The sequence below is a fragment of the Oncorhynchus clarkii genome, chromosome 8 (genome assembly GCF_045791955.1).
Source record: "Oncorhynchus clarkii lewisi isolate Uvic-CL-2024 chromosome 8, UVic_Ocla_1.0, whole genome shotgun sequence".
Taxonomy (NCBI): domain Eukaryota; kingdom Metazoa; phylum Chordata; class Actinopteri; order Salmoniformes; family Salmonidae; genus Oncorhynchus; species Oncorhynchus clarkii.
The window spans coordinates 26,159,306-26,172,194 of record NC_092154.1 but is presented as its reverse complement, the minus strand read 5'-3'; the positions used below and the strand labels follow the sequence as shown (position 1 = coordinate 26,172,194).

The 12,889-nt window shown below is 42.2% G+C and overlaps 1 protein-coding gene across 1 annotated transcript in view; it reads left to right on the top strand.

The window, feature by feature from the left end:
* Positions 1–2,779: 2,779 nt before the first annotated feature.
* The window catches only part of LOC139415610 (opsin-5-like), a 34,654-nt gene continuing 24,544 nt past the window's right edge, over positions 2,780–12,889 (top strand). The window contains exon 1 of the mRNA XM_071163724.1: positions 2,780–2,859. The gene's annotated coding sequence lies outside the window, so the exon portion shown is untranslated. The remainder of the gene's footprint in view (positions 2,860–12,889) is intronic.

The following is a 12,889-nucleotide window of genomic DNA, read 5'->3' as shown; positions in this document are numbered from 1 at the left end:
TAAGGGGCCTAGCCTGAACCAATAAAAACAGCCCCAGACCATTATTTCTCCTCCACCAAACTATACAGTTAGCGCTATGTATTGGGGCAGGTAGTGTTCTCCTGGCATCTGACAAACCCAGATTTGTCCGTCAGACTGCCAGATGGTAAAGCGTGATTCATCGATCTAGATAACATGTTTCCACTGCTCCAGAGTCCAATGGCGGTGAGCCTTAAACCACTCCAGCCGACGCTTGGCATTGCACATGATCTTAGGATTGTGTGCGGCTGCTCGGCCATGGAAACCCATTTCATGACACTCCCAAGGCAGTTTGGAACTTGGTAGTGAGTGTTGCAACTGAGGACAGCTGATTTTTACGTTTCCACTTCACAATAACAGCACTTACAGTTCACTGGGGATGCTCTAGCAGGGCAGAAATTTGACACGCGAAATCGAGTGCTGTTTAATGTGCCAAAGTGGTTTTTGCGATAGTCACATCCATCCACTGAGGAGGACAGGCAGCATCTCTGGTGCACTGGTGCTACAAACATAATCCTAGTGATCATTTGAGATGTATGTGAAGATTCCACACTGATATCACAGGCTTGGTTCACAAGCAGACAAATAAGGGGGAACATGGCGACATCACTCTTCATTTCCACCTTATAAGGCCTACGCTATAAGGAGGGTGGAGTCTGAGTGATACAGCATTGTGAAAATGACTCAGTCACGTCACAAAAGGTGATTAAGGAAAGCTCTCTTTCATCTAAGCTTTATCTGCTAAGCATTCAAATAGATTGTTTTTTCTGCATGCATGATGTTTTTAGAGGGCAAATCCACAATAACGGAATTGCACTGAGACTCAGATTTTTCAACTTAAAATGTATGCCAAACAAAAACCATTGATTTTAAAGTTTAATAAAACATACAACTCTATGCACAAGGACTACTTTTAACAATTTTACAATGAACATTTTGCAAAAACACATTTACTGGAAAATCTGTGCAGATGCAAACTTTGGTAACAGAATTTTGGAAAAATCTCCCTCCGTTTTTGATGTGACCATGTTTTCCCAAAACTCTGTTTAATATCTGCTCTGAATTAAGATGTCTGCAGAAACAATGGGTGTCAGCTCTGACATGACACCTCGATTTTGAAAACATTGATTTTAGTTATTGAACTTCAGTAAGTGAAGTGGTGACAGAATCGCGGTAACGGAATTTAATCCTGGGTCCCTGATCTGTACTGCACAGAAATTCATAATTATGGATATGAATGTCATTCTCTTAATAATGGTGATGTATCTTAAATAGTTACACAAAGGTAGAAATATGCAATATCCTCCTTTGCATATTTGGGTATTCTTCTGTTTTAATGAGCTCCGACACCAAACAAGACCAACTTTGGACTGGACAAAATCTGGAAAAAAAAAAAAAAAAGTCTGTGTTTCACATGTTTGGACAATCAACAGTACAGTACAGCATAGTACAGTATAGTTCAGTACCGTACATTAGAGATCAATACAGTACAGTAGAGTACAATAAAGTTAGGTATAGTTCAGTACAGTAGGTCAATACAGTAGAGTACAATAAAGTTAAGTATAGTTCAGTACAGTAGGTCAATACAGTAGAGTACAATAAAGTTAAGTATAGTTCAGTACAGTAGGTCAATACAGTAGAGTACAATAAAGTTAGGTATAGTTCAGAACTTTATCGTATACTAAACTCTTGTGTGCTCCATTGTGTACTGTACTGAACTCTACTCCACTCTATTCTACTCAACTGTACAAAACAGGACTGTACTGTACTTTACTCTACTTCTCTTTGCTGTACTGTATTGTACTCTACTGTGCTCTTCTGTACTGTAATGTTTTGAACTATAGGTTACTCTACTTTTCATGACTGTGCTGTACTGGGCTGTACTGTACAGTGCTGTCCAAATTTGTGAAACATAGACCAGTTTGGTAACTGAATTTCGAGTTTTAATGACTTAATAATTCATAGTTGACTTCTCAGACCATGATACCTCCTCTGGGAAGTTTGAATACATGTGTTTTTGTTTACTTGATGCAATGATGGTTATGCTTTCTGACTCTGCTTCCTTGAGCTTAGTGCAACATCTAAAGTAGAACTTGGTTGATACGATGGTTAAGAAAGTGTAAGAAATGGGTCAAGTGAGCTCCATGCAGCATTGAGAGAAATGTCATGTGCCTCTTGTTTGTTTCTATGGCCTCCTTGCAATATCCTATATCATTTGTGAGCACCTGCTGTATGGTACTTCATATACCCTGCTCTTTTTTTTTTACATTACATTGGCTGAGTGAGATGGGTGGTGCTCAACCCACGCTTAAATGAACAGACTTCAGTGTGCATTCAAGTATGTGGCATAACTTGGAGCTGCTTGGATAGGCTACTCAACTCAGATTAATGAATGAAAAAATCTTCGATTGCAACTTGATTCACTTTTTGGGATTATATAGAGAATAAACCTAATGACGCCATATTTTATCTAGTTATATATATGGATTTCAATGGCATCCAAATAGGAGCCTGCGCGATTTCCTGTTAGCCCAATCGAGATGCGATGTGTTGAATTCCGTAATGAAGTCAGCACATGTCACTATTGTAAATTGCGGAACGCAATGATTCTGCTGTGGTCGATTTACTCGCCGCGGTAGTTTGCAGGCGCATCACCAAAGCGCTCCACTGAGGATCCCCGCCACTGACTAGTGCAATTTCTGTCCATCGGCTATATTATCACAAGAACATTTACAAAGTTTTTTCTTTTTTTTATTGGTAATTTTGTGGAAGGAGGCAGTCGGACAGTATTATTTTGATGGAAAGTGAACAAAACTAAAGGGATGACTGAACACTTGTAAGGTAAGTAATTTCAAAAAGACTCACGTTGTTATTTTTATTCTATATTATACGATTATGGTTGCGTGTCTTTGTGGAGAACTTTGATTTATTTTCAAAATCAGAATTTTGACAAAATATTGACATGAATGTGAAATGTAGTCAAGGGTAGATATTACATTTCCGCTAACAATGTTGTACTGTAACGCTGGTATAAAGGATTTGGAGACGGGACAGAATACACAATAGGGGTTTTTAATACACCCAAAACAAACACGTATCCTGGGCTGTACCCAAACGAAAGAGCGAGGGTAACCTCGTTGAACGACACCCGTAAAGCACGTAGCATAACAGCGGCACCAACACATAGGTACTCACTCACATGTCCAACGGACATGGGAACAATAATCGACAGGACAATGGTGAACAAAGGGCACACTTATACAATTAATAATCAACTGGGAATAGGGACAATGTGTGCGTATTGACAGTTCCGGAGGGATCCGTGACATGAACAGTAGGCCTAGGCTACGCCTAGATCAGACCGACAGTGAGGCGTTTTGGGTACACCAGAAGAACATTCATTTCCAATGGACCATTGCGTTTGCCTTGCAGAATTGCGTAGCAGAGGAAGTTGCAGTGCGTTCTGTGTTCTGTGTGATGCAAATGCATCAACTTGTATGCGTGGACGTGATAGAAATAGTAGCAAAAGGTGAATGTTCAACTTTTGTTGCACACATAACAATTTTGAATTACATAATGGAAAAGTTTGACTGCATAATTTACTAAACAGCGTTGATGCAGTTGTTTTGTCAGTCTGATCGAGGAATATCATTGCTCAATGCGCTGTCAAGAATCAGGGAATGTGTTGCATCGATTTAGGCCACATCATTATCACTTCTGCAACTATCTCTAGGCTAGTCTAATAACACCATATGAGAGCAAACAAGGCATTTTATAAGCTATAAGCTACTATAGTATATCCATTGGGATTTATGTCATCGTGCATAGGACTATCCCACTGGGCACAGACATCAGTTCAATGTTTAGTTTTGGTTAAGTTGTCAACTAATGAGAATTTAGCATGAAATCAACAACAAATGTCACCACATCATTGGATTTAAGTTAAAAGTTAGCAAAAACATATATGAAATGACCTTACATTGATGACTGATTGTCAAACAAATCACTTCAAAAAGTAAGCTACCTGTGCATGTTCATCCACTCCAAAATAATTCCAGTATTCAAACAGTGCACTGTGCACCAGCCTTTTGATGAATGGAAAGTCACATCTGTTACAAAATAGCAATTGTGATTAGGTCTACACTCCTCTGGCCTGAATTAATTAATGCGTCTCGCTGACAAATCACCTTTTTTATAGAAATAAAAATTGGAACACCTGAAAAGGGGCAATCCATCCACTATATCACAACAAAAGAATCACGCTACACGTTAGCACCTTCGTTCTGATACTGCTTGGAAAAGCAATGCAGAAGTTGGAGAAATCCAATGCATGAGACACACTGCATGCACGGCAACCTAATCCAGCAGATGAGTCGCAGTGGTGCAGAATCCCTCCCATTGAAATGAATGGACTTCCACCGGAACACATACAGTTTGACGCAGTCGGTGTGCTTGAGACTTATACATAATGCATTCATGCATAATACATTGCAGATGGAAGACCCAGGCCTAAAGTACATGATGTATGCAGTGCACATATGATTCTGGAGGAAAAGTTGATGCAGAGCTGCAGGCTCATATTTGGAGATAAGTAAATAAAAAGTGCTGTTTTAACTATCAGCTGTGGCCACAGACACAAAACTGATTAGATAATGCTCACTCATATCTACATTTTCGTTTATCTTCAGAAAATATCTGAACCGAGGAAATTGCATTGTTTGTAACAATGTAGCATTAGTGAGATGTGAATATATCTTTAAATATTTTAAGTTGTATATTAAAGAGTTTAACCTCTCTGGGATTGTTCGGGACGTGAGCGTTCCACCTCGCCAACAGCCAGTGAAATTGCAGGGCGCCAAATTCAAACAACAGAAATCCCATAATTAAATTCCTCAAACATACAAGTATCATACACCATTTTAAAGATAAACTTCTTGTTAATCCAGTCACAGTGTCCGATTTCAAAAAGGCTTTACGGCGAATACACACCATGCGATTATGTTAGGTCAGCTCCTAACCACAGAAAACCATACAGCCATTTTACAAAAAAGGAGAGGTGTCACAAAAGTCAGAAATAGCGTTAAAATTAATCACTAACCTTTGATGATCTTCACTGGATGGCACTACCAGGACTCCATGTTAGACAATAAAGGTGTGCTTTGTTCGATAAAGTTAATCTTTATTTCCAAAAACCTAATTTGAAATTGGCGCGTTATGTTCAGAAATGCATTGTCTCAAACAAACATCCAGTGAAATTGCAGAGAGCCACATCAAATTACAGAAATACTCATCATAAACATTGATGAAAGATACAAGTGTTATACATAGGATTAAAGATAAACTTCTTGTTAATCCAGCCACAGCCACAAAACACACCATGCGATTATGTTAGGTCAGCGCCTAGCCACAGAAAACCATACAGCCATTTTCCAACCAAGGAGAGGTGTCACAAAAGTCAGAAATATCATTAAAGTTAATCACTTACCTGTGAGGATTTTCATCTGATGGCACTCCCAGGTCTCCATGTTAGACAATAAATGTTTGTTTTGTTCGATAAAGTTCATCTTTTATGTCCAAATACCTCCTTTTTGTTCAGCTTTTAGTCCAGTAATCCAAATGCACAAAGCGCGGGCACAAAGTCCAGACGAACAGTCAAAAAAGTTCCATTAAAGTTCGTAGAAACATGTCAAACAATGTTTCTAAACAATCCTTAGGGTGTTTTTATCATAAATATTCAATAATGTTTCAACCGGACAATACTGTTTTCATTAGAAAGGAAAGGGAATGAACCTCGCGCTCATGGTCACGCGAGGTTCAAAAACTAAAGGCTTTCAGCCTGACCACTTGTTGAAACAGCTCTTATTCGCTCCCCTTTCACAATACAAGCCTGAAACAACTTCTAAAGACTGTTGACATCTACTGGAAGCCTTAGGAAGTGCAATCTGACCCCATAGACACAGGATATTGGATAGGCAATCACTTAAAAAAACTTCAAACCTCAGAATTTCCACTTCCTTGTTGGATTTTTCTCAAGTTTTTGCCTGCCATATGAGTTCTGTTATACTCACAGACATTATTTTAAAAGTTTTGGAAAATTTAGAGTGTTTCCTAACCAAATCCAAATATGCATATCCTAGCTTCTGGGCCTGAGTAACAGGCAATTTACTCTGGGCACGCTTTTCATCTAAACTTCCCAATGCTGCCCCCTATCCCAATGAAGGAATGTAAAGGGTTTGCATTCCAAATCACATTCTCCTGCTGAGAACAGAGAAATCTGTCATAGTACACAAGTAGACACGTATTGGGCTAAGATACATTTGATTTCTAATGCAATATCTTCAGTGAAGGGTTCAGGGAACTTGACTCAAACGACTTTCCTATTTGCATATCACACACACATTTCTCCCATGTATTTAATTCTGCCCTTTATGTACACGTGCAGAAGCATTAAAGGGAAAGTGGAAGTGTAGTCATTGTACTCATGAAAAGCTTGGCCTTTCAGATTGCTGCATCAGCCACAATCATCATTCAGAATCTTCATGTCATCCCTCCCATCCTCAGCAAAATGCAGCCCTATCCGTTATGTTTTTCCTCTTATTCTTCTTGTAAAAATACCAAATTGTATGAAAATCAATGATTATCCACCTCACAGAAGATCATTAGACCTGACATTCGATAGACCACAATACTCTCAAACAGAGTAGTCATTCCCTCTGCAATGCAATCAAATAAGCAAAATGTCAGTATAGAGACAAAGTCGCAATTCAACTACTCAGACATGTGTATGTGGCAGGGTCTACAGACAGGGTTTGCATCACGGACAATCACTGACTTCCAGACAAACTAAACACCTTATTTGCCTGCTTTGAGGATAATACAGTGCCACCGACGCGGCCCGCTACCAAGGACTGTGGACTCTCCTTCTCCGTGGACAACGTGAGTAAGACATTTAAACGTGTTAACCCTCGCAAGGCTGCTGGCTAAGACGGCATCCCTACCCACATTCTCAGAGCATGCGCGGACCAGCTGGCTGGTGTTTATACGGACATATTCAATCTCTCCCTATCTCAGTCTGCTGTCCCCACATGCTTCAAGATGTCCACCATTGTTCCTGTACCAAAGAATGCAAAGGTAATGGAACTAAATGACTATCGCTCTGTTGCACTCACTTCTGTCATCATAAAGTGCTTTGAGAGACTAATCAAGGATCATATCACCTCCACCTTACCTGACATCCTAGACCCACTTAAATTTGCTTACCGCCCCAATAGGTCCACTGACGATGCAATCGCCATCACAAGAGGAATACTTATGTAAGAATGCTGTTCATTGACTATAGCTCAGCATTCAACACCATAGTAACCCTCCAAGCCCATCATTAAGCTTGAGGCCCTGTGCAATTGGGTCCTGGACTGCCTGACAGGCCGCTCCCAGGTGATGAAGGTAGGAAACAACATCTCCACTTCGCTGATCCTCAACACTGGGGCCCCACAAGGGTGTGTGCTCAGCCCCCTCCTGTAATCCCTGTTCACCCATGACTGCATAGCCATGCACAACTCCAACTCTATCAACAAGTTTGCAAACGACACATCTCACTCAACGTCAACAAAACAAAGGAGATGATCGTGGACTTCAGGAAACAGCAGAGGGCCCCTTATCCACATTGACGGGACAGCAGTGGAGAAGGTGGAAAGTTTTAAGTTCCTTGGCATACATATCACTGACAAACTGAAATGGTCCACCCACACAGACAGTGTGGTGAAGAAGGTGCAACAGTGCCTCTTCATCCTCAGGAGGGTGAAGAAATTTGTATTGTCACCGAAAACACTTACAAAGTTTTACAGATGCACAATTGAGAGCATCCTGTTGGGCTGTATCACCGCCTGGTACGGCAAATGTACCACCCACAACCGCAGGGCTCTCCAGAGGGTGGTGCAGTCTGCACAACGCATCACTGGGGCAAACTACCTGCCTTCCAGGACACCTACATCACACGATGTAACAGGAAGGCTGAAAATATCATCAAGGACAACAACCACCCGAGCAACTGCCTGTTCACCCCGCTAACATCCAGAAGGCAAGGTCAGTACAGGTCCATCATAGCTGGGACCAAGAGACAGAAGCTATTTATCAATCTCAAGGCCATCAGACTGTTAAATCCCTCTGAAACATCCTGCATTAAAATAATTTATGTGCCGACTGCCGTCAGTCTGTAGTGTCTAACCCCTAGATTAAAGCTCTCATATGCAGTAGCCTAGTTTAACAGTGAAAGGGAGGTTCATTAACGATTTTTTCAAATATAATCACTGGGAAGAACTACGGTTTGAATACAACATAGCATTCATTTGTATTTGCTCTTAAAATCAGTTGTCTTCGCTTAGGTCACATTGGAAAATATGTCATTGGACTTGTGTCCCTTCTCTTTGTTGAATAGCTCCTTAAAGATACATTATTTTCTCACAGAGGTTGAATGATTTCTCAGGTCTGCATGACAAACTGTGGATGCGCTATAGATGTTTGGAACTACACTGCTCAAAAAAATAAAGGGAACACCAAAATAACACATCCTAGATCTGAATGAATGAAATATTCTTATTAAATACTTTTTTCTTTACATAGTTGAATGTGCTGACAACAAAATCACACAAAAATTATAATTGGAAATCAAATTTATCAACCCATGGAGGTCTGGATTTGGAGTCGCACTCAAAATTAAAGTGGAAAACCACACTACAGGCTGATCCAACTTTGATGTAATGTCCTTAAAACAAGTCAAAATGAGGCTCAGTAGTGTGTGTGGCCTCCACGTACCTGTACGACCTCCCTACAATGCCTGGGCATGCTCCTGATGAGGTGGCGGATGGTCTCCTGAGGGATCGCCTCCCAGACCTGGACTAAAGCATCCGCCAACTCCTGGACAGTCTGTGGTGCAACGTGGCGATGGTGGATGGAGCGAGACATGATGTCCCAGATGTGCTCAATTGGATTCAGGTCTGGGGAACGGGCGGGCCAGTCCATAGCATCAATGCCTTCCTCTTGCAGGAACTGCTGACACACTCCAGCCACATGAGGTCTAGCATTGTCTTGCATTAGGAGGAACCCAGGGCCAACCGCACCAGCATATGGTCTCACAAGGGGTCTGAGGATCTCATCTCGGTACCTAATGGCAGTCAGGCTACCTCTGGCGAGCACATGGAGGGCTGTGTGGCCCCCCCAAAGAAATGCCACCCCACACCATGACTGACCCACCGCCAAACCGGTCATGCTGGAGGATGTTGCAGGAAGCAGAACGTTCTCCACGGCGTCTCCAGACTCTGTCACATCTGTCACATGTGCTCAGTGTGAACCTGCTTTCATCTGTGAAGAGCACAGGGCGCCAGTGGCGAATTTGCCAATCTTGGTGTTCTCTGGCAAATGCCAAACGTCCTGCACGGTGTTGGGCTGTAAGCACAACCCCCACCTGTGGACGTCGGGCCCTCATACCACCCTCATGGAGTCTGTTTCTGACCGTTTGAGCAGACACATGCACATTTGTGGCCTGCTGGAGGTCATTTTGCAGGGCTCTGGCAGTGCTCCTCCTGCTCCTCCTTGCACAAAGGCGGAGGTAGCGGTCCTGCTGCTGGGTTATTGCCCTCCTACGGCCTCCTCCACGTCTCCTGATGTACTGGCCTGTCTCCTGGTAGCGCCTCCATGCTCTGGACACTACGCTGACAGACACAGCAAACCTTCTTGCCACAGCTCGCATTGATGTGCCATCCTGGATGAGCTGCACTACCTGAGCCACTTGTGTGGGTTGTAGACTCCGTCTCATGCTACCACTAGAGTGAAAGCACCGCCAGCATTCAAAAGTGACCAAAACATCGGCCAGGAAGCATAGGAACTGAGAAGTGTTCTGTGGTCCTCTCCTGCAGAACCACTCCTTTATTGGGGGTGTCTTGCTAATTGCCTATAATTTCCACCTGTTGTCTATTCCATTTGCACAACAGCATGTGATCAGTGTTGCTTCCTAAGTGGACAGTTTGATTTCACAGAAGTTTGATTGACTTGGAGTTACATTGTGTTGTTTAAGTGTTCCCTTTTATTTTTTTGAGCAGTGTATAAACAAACAATGCACTAAAATTGTTCATTTCAACACACTCCATTGATCGTGGACTACAGGAAACGTAGGACCGAGCATGCCCCCATCCACATCAACGGGGCTTTAGTGAAGCAGGTCGAGAGCTTCAAGTTCCTCGGTGTCCACATCACAAAGGACCTATCATGGTCCAAACACACCAACACAGTTGTGAAGCGGGCACGAACACGCCTCTTCCCTCTTGGGGATCTGAAAAGATTTGGCATGGGCCCTCAGGTCCTCAAAAGTTCTACAGCTACACCATTGAGAGCATCTGGACTGGCTGCATCACCGCTTGGTATGGCAACTGCTCGGCATCCGACCACAAGGCGCTGCAGAGTGTAGTGCGTACGGCCCAGTATCACTGGGGTTGAGCTCCCTGCCATACACAACCTCTATATCAGATGGTGTCAGGCCCGTAAAATGTTCAAAGACTCCAGCCACCCAAGTCATAGACTGTTTTCTCTGCTACCGCACGGCAAGCAGTACCGGAGCACCAAGTCTGGGAGTAAAAGGCTCCTGAACAGCTTCTACCTCTGCTGAACAGTTAATCAGATGGCTAGCAGGACTATTTACACTGACCCTCTTTTTTTCACTATCTCTATGCACACACTCAAACATTCTACACTGACACACACACACACACACACACACACACACACACACACACACACGCACACACGCACACACGCACACACGCAAAGCCACCACACACACATACCCACACATAGGCACACCTTCACACTCTTTCACACAGTAATCAGACCCCATGATTTATTCCACATTTTGTTACGTTGCATAACATTGAGTAAATTTATTAAAAAGAAAAAACTGAATTATAATTTTCACATAAGTATTCAGACCCTTTACTCAGTACTTTGTTGAAGCAACTTTGGCAGCGATAACAGCCTCTAGTCTTCTTGGCTATGACGCTACACGCTTGGCACACCTGTATTTGGGGAGTTTCTCCATTCTTCTCTGCAGATCCTCTCAAGCTCTGTCAGATTAGATGGGGAGCGTTGCTGCAAAGCTGCAGGTCTCTCCAGAGATTTTCGATCAAGTTCAAGTCCTGGCTGCCACCACAATGCTTCACCGTAGGTATGGTGCCAGGTTTCCTCAAGATGTGACGTTTGGCATTCAGGCCAAAGAGTTCAATCTTGGTTTCATCAGACCAGAGAATCTCGTTTCTCATGGTCTGAGAGTAGTTTAGGTGCCTTTTGGCAAACTCCAAGCGGGCTGTCATGTGCCTTCTACTGAGGAGTGGCTTCCATCTGGCCATTCTACCATAACGCCTGACTGGTGGAGTGCTCCAGAGATGGTTGTCCTTCTGGAAGGTTCTCCCATCTCTACTGAGGAACTCTGGAGCTCTGTCAGAGTGACCACTGGGTTCTTGGTCACCTCCCTGACCAAAGCCTTCTCCCCCGATTGCTCAGTTTGGCTATGCGACCAGCTCTAGGAAGAGTCTTGGTGGTTCCAAACTTCTTCTATTTAAGAATGACGGAGGCCACTGTGTTCTTGGGGACCTTCAATGCTGCAGACATTTTTTGGTACCCTTCCCCAGATCTGTGCCTAGACACAATCCTATCTCGGAGCTCTACGGACAATTCCTTCGACCTCATTCTTTGTTTTTGCTCTGACATGCACTGTCAACTGTGGGACCTTAGATAGACAGGTGTGTGCCTTTACAAATCCTGTCCAATCAATTGAATTTACCACAGGTGGACTCCAATCAAGTTGTAGAAACAGCTCAATGGAATCAGGATGCACCTGAGCTCAATTTCAAGTCTCATAGCAAAGGGTCTGAATGCTTATGTATATAAGGTATTTCTGTTTATTATTTTCATAAATTAGCAAAAAATTGTAAAAACCTGTTTTCACTTTGTCATTATGGAGTATTGTGTGTAGATTGATAAGGGGGGAAATTATTTAACCATTTTTAGAATAAGGCTGTAACGTGACAAAATGTGGAAAAAGTCAAGGGGTCTGAATACTTTCCGAATGCACTGTACGCTGCTGCTACTCTGTTGTCTATCCGGATTGCCTAGTCACTTTTACCCCTACCTACAGTACATGTACTGGACATATTACCTTAATTACCTGAACTACCTCATATCCCTTCACATTGACTCGGTACCACTACTCCTTGTACGGTATAAAGCCTCATTATTGTTATTTTATTGTGTTCATATTTTTGTATTTTATTTAGGACATAAAAAAATGATAAAAACTTTAAAACTTTTTATTGTTGGGAGAGAGCTTGTAAGTAAGCATTTCACGGTAAAGTCTACACCTGTTGTATTTGGCGCATGTGACGAATAGCATTTGATTTGATTTATTTTTCTATTTTACTCCTCAGTATTTGTATTTGTAATGATGTTTGACCGAATTCTCAAAGCCCATCACAGTCAATACTAACAATACATGGCCTTATTATTTTTTGGAATACCAACAATCATCTGTAACTTCAGATCAAGAAATGTATAGAGCAGGCAGGAAGAGCGGAGAAAAATCCACAAGGCACATTTTACTAACATGTTCTTAACTTGTAAGCTCTGCATCGAATATTATAGAATTATTCATGAATTGAATGTATTAAAGCACAACAAATGTATTTCAAGTCAGCCACGGTAGCCTACAGGGGAGAGCACCAAGTTGACTGTCTTAAGTTATTTCATATATTATCTCAACCTTATATCACTATCATTCAAATCAAATCAAATCATTCCCTTGAAGGCATGTGCATTTGCTGTCATACTG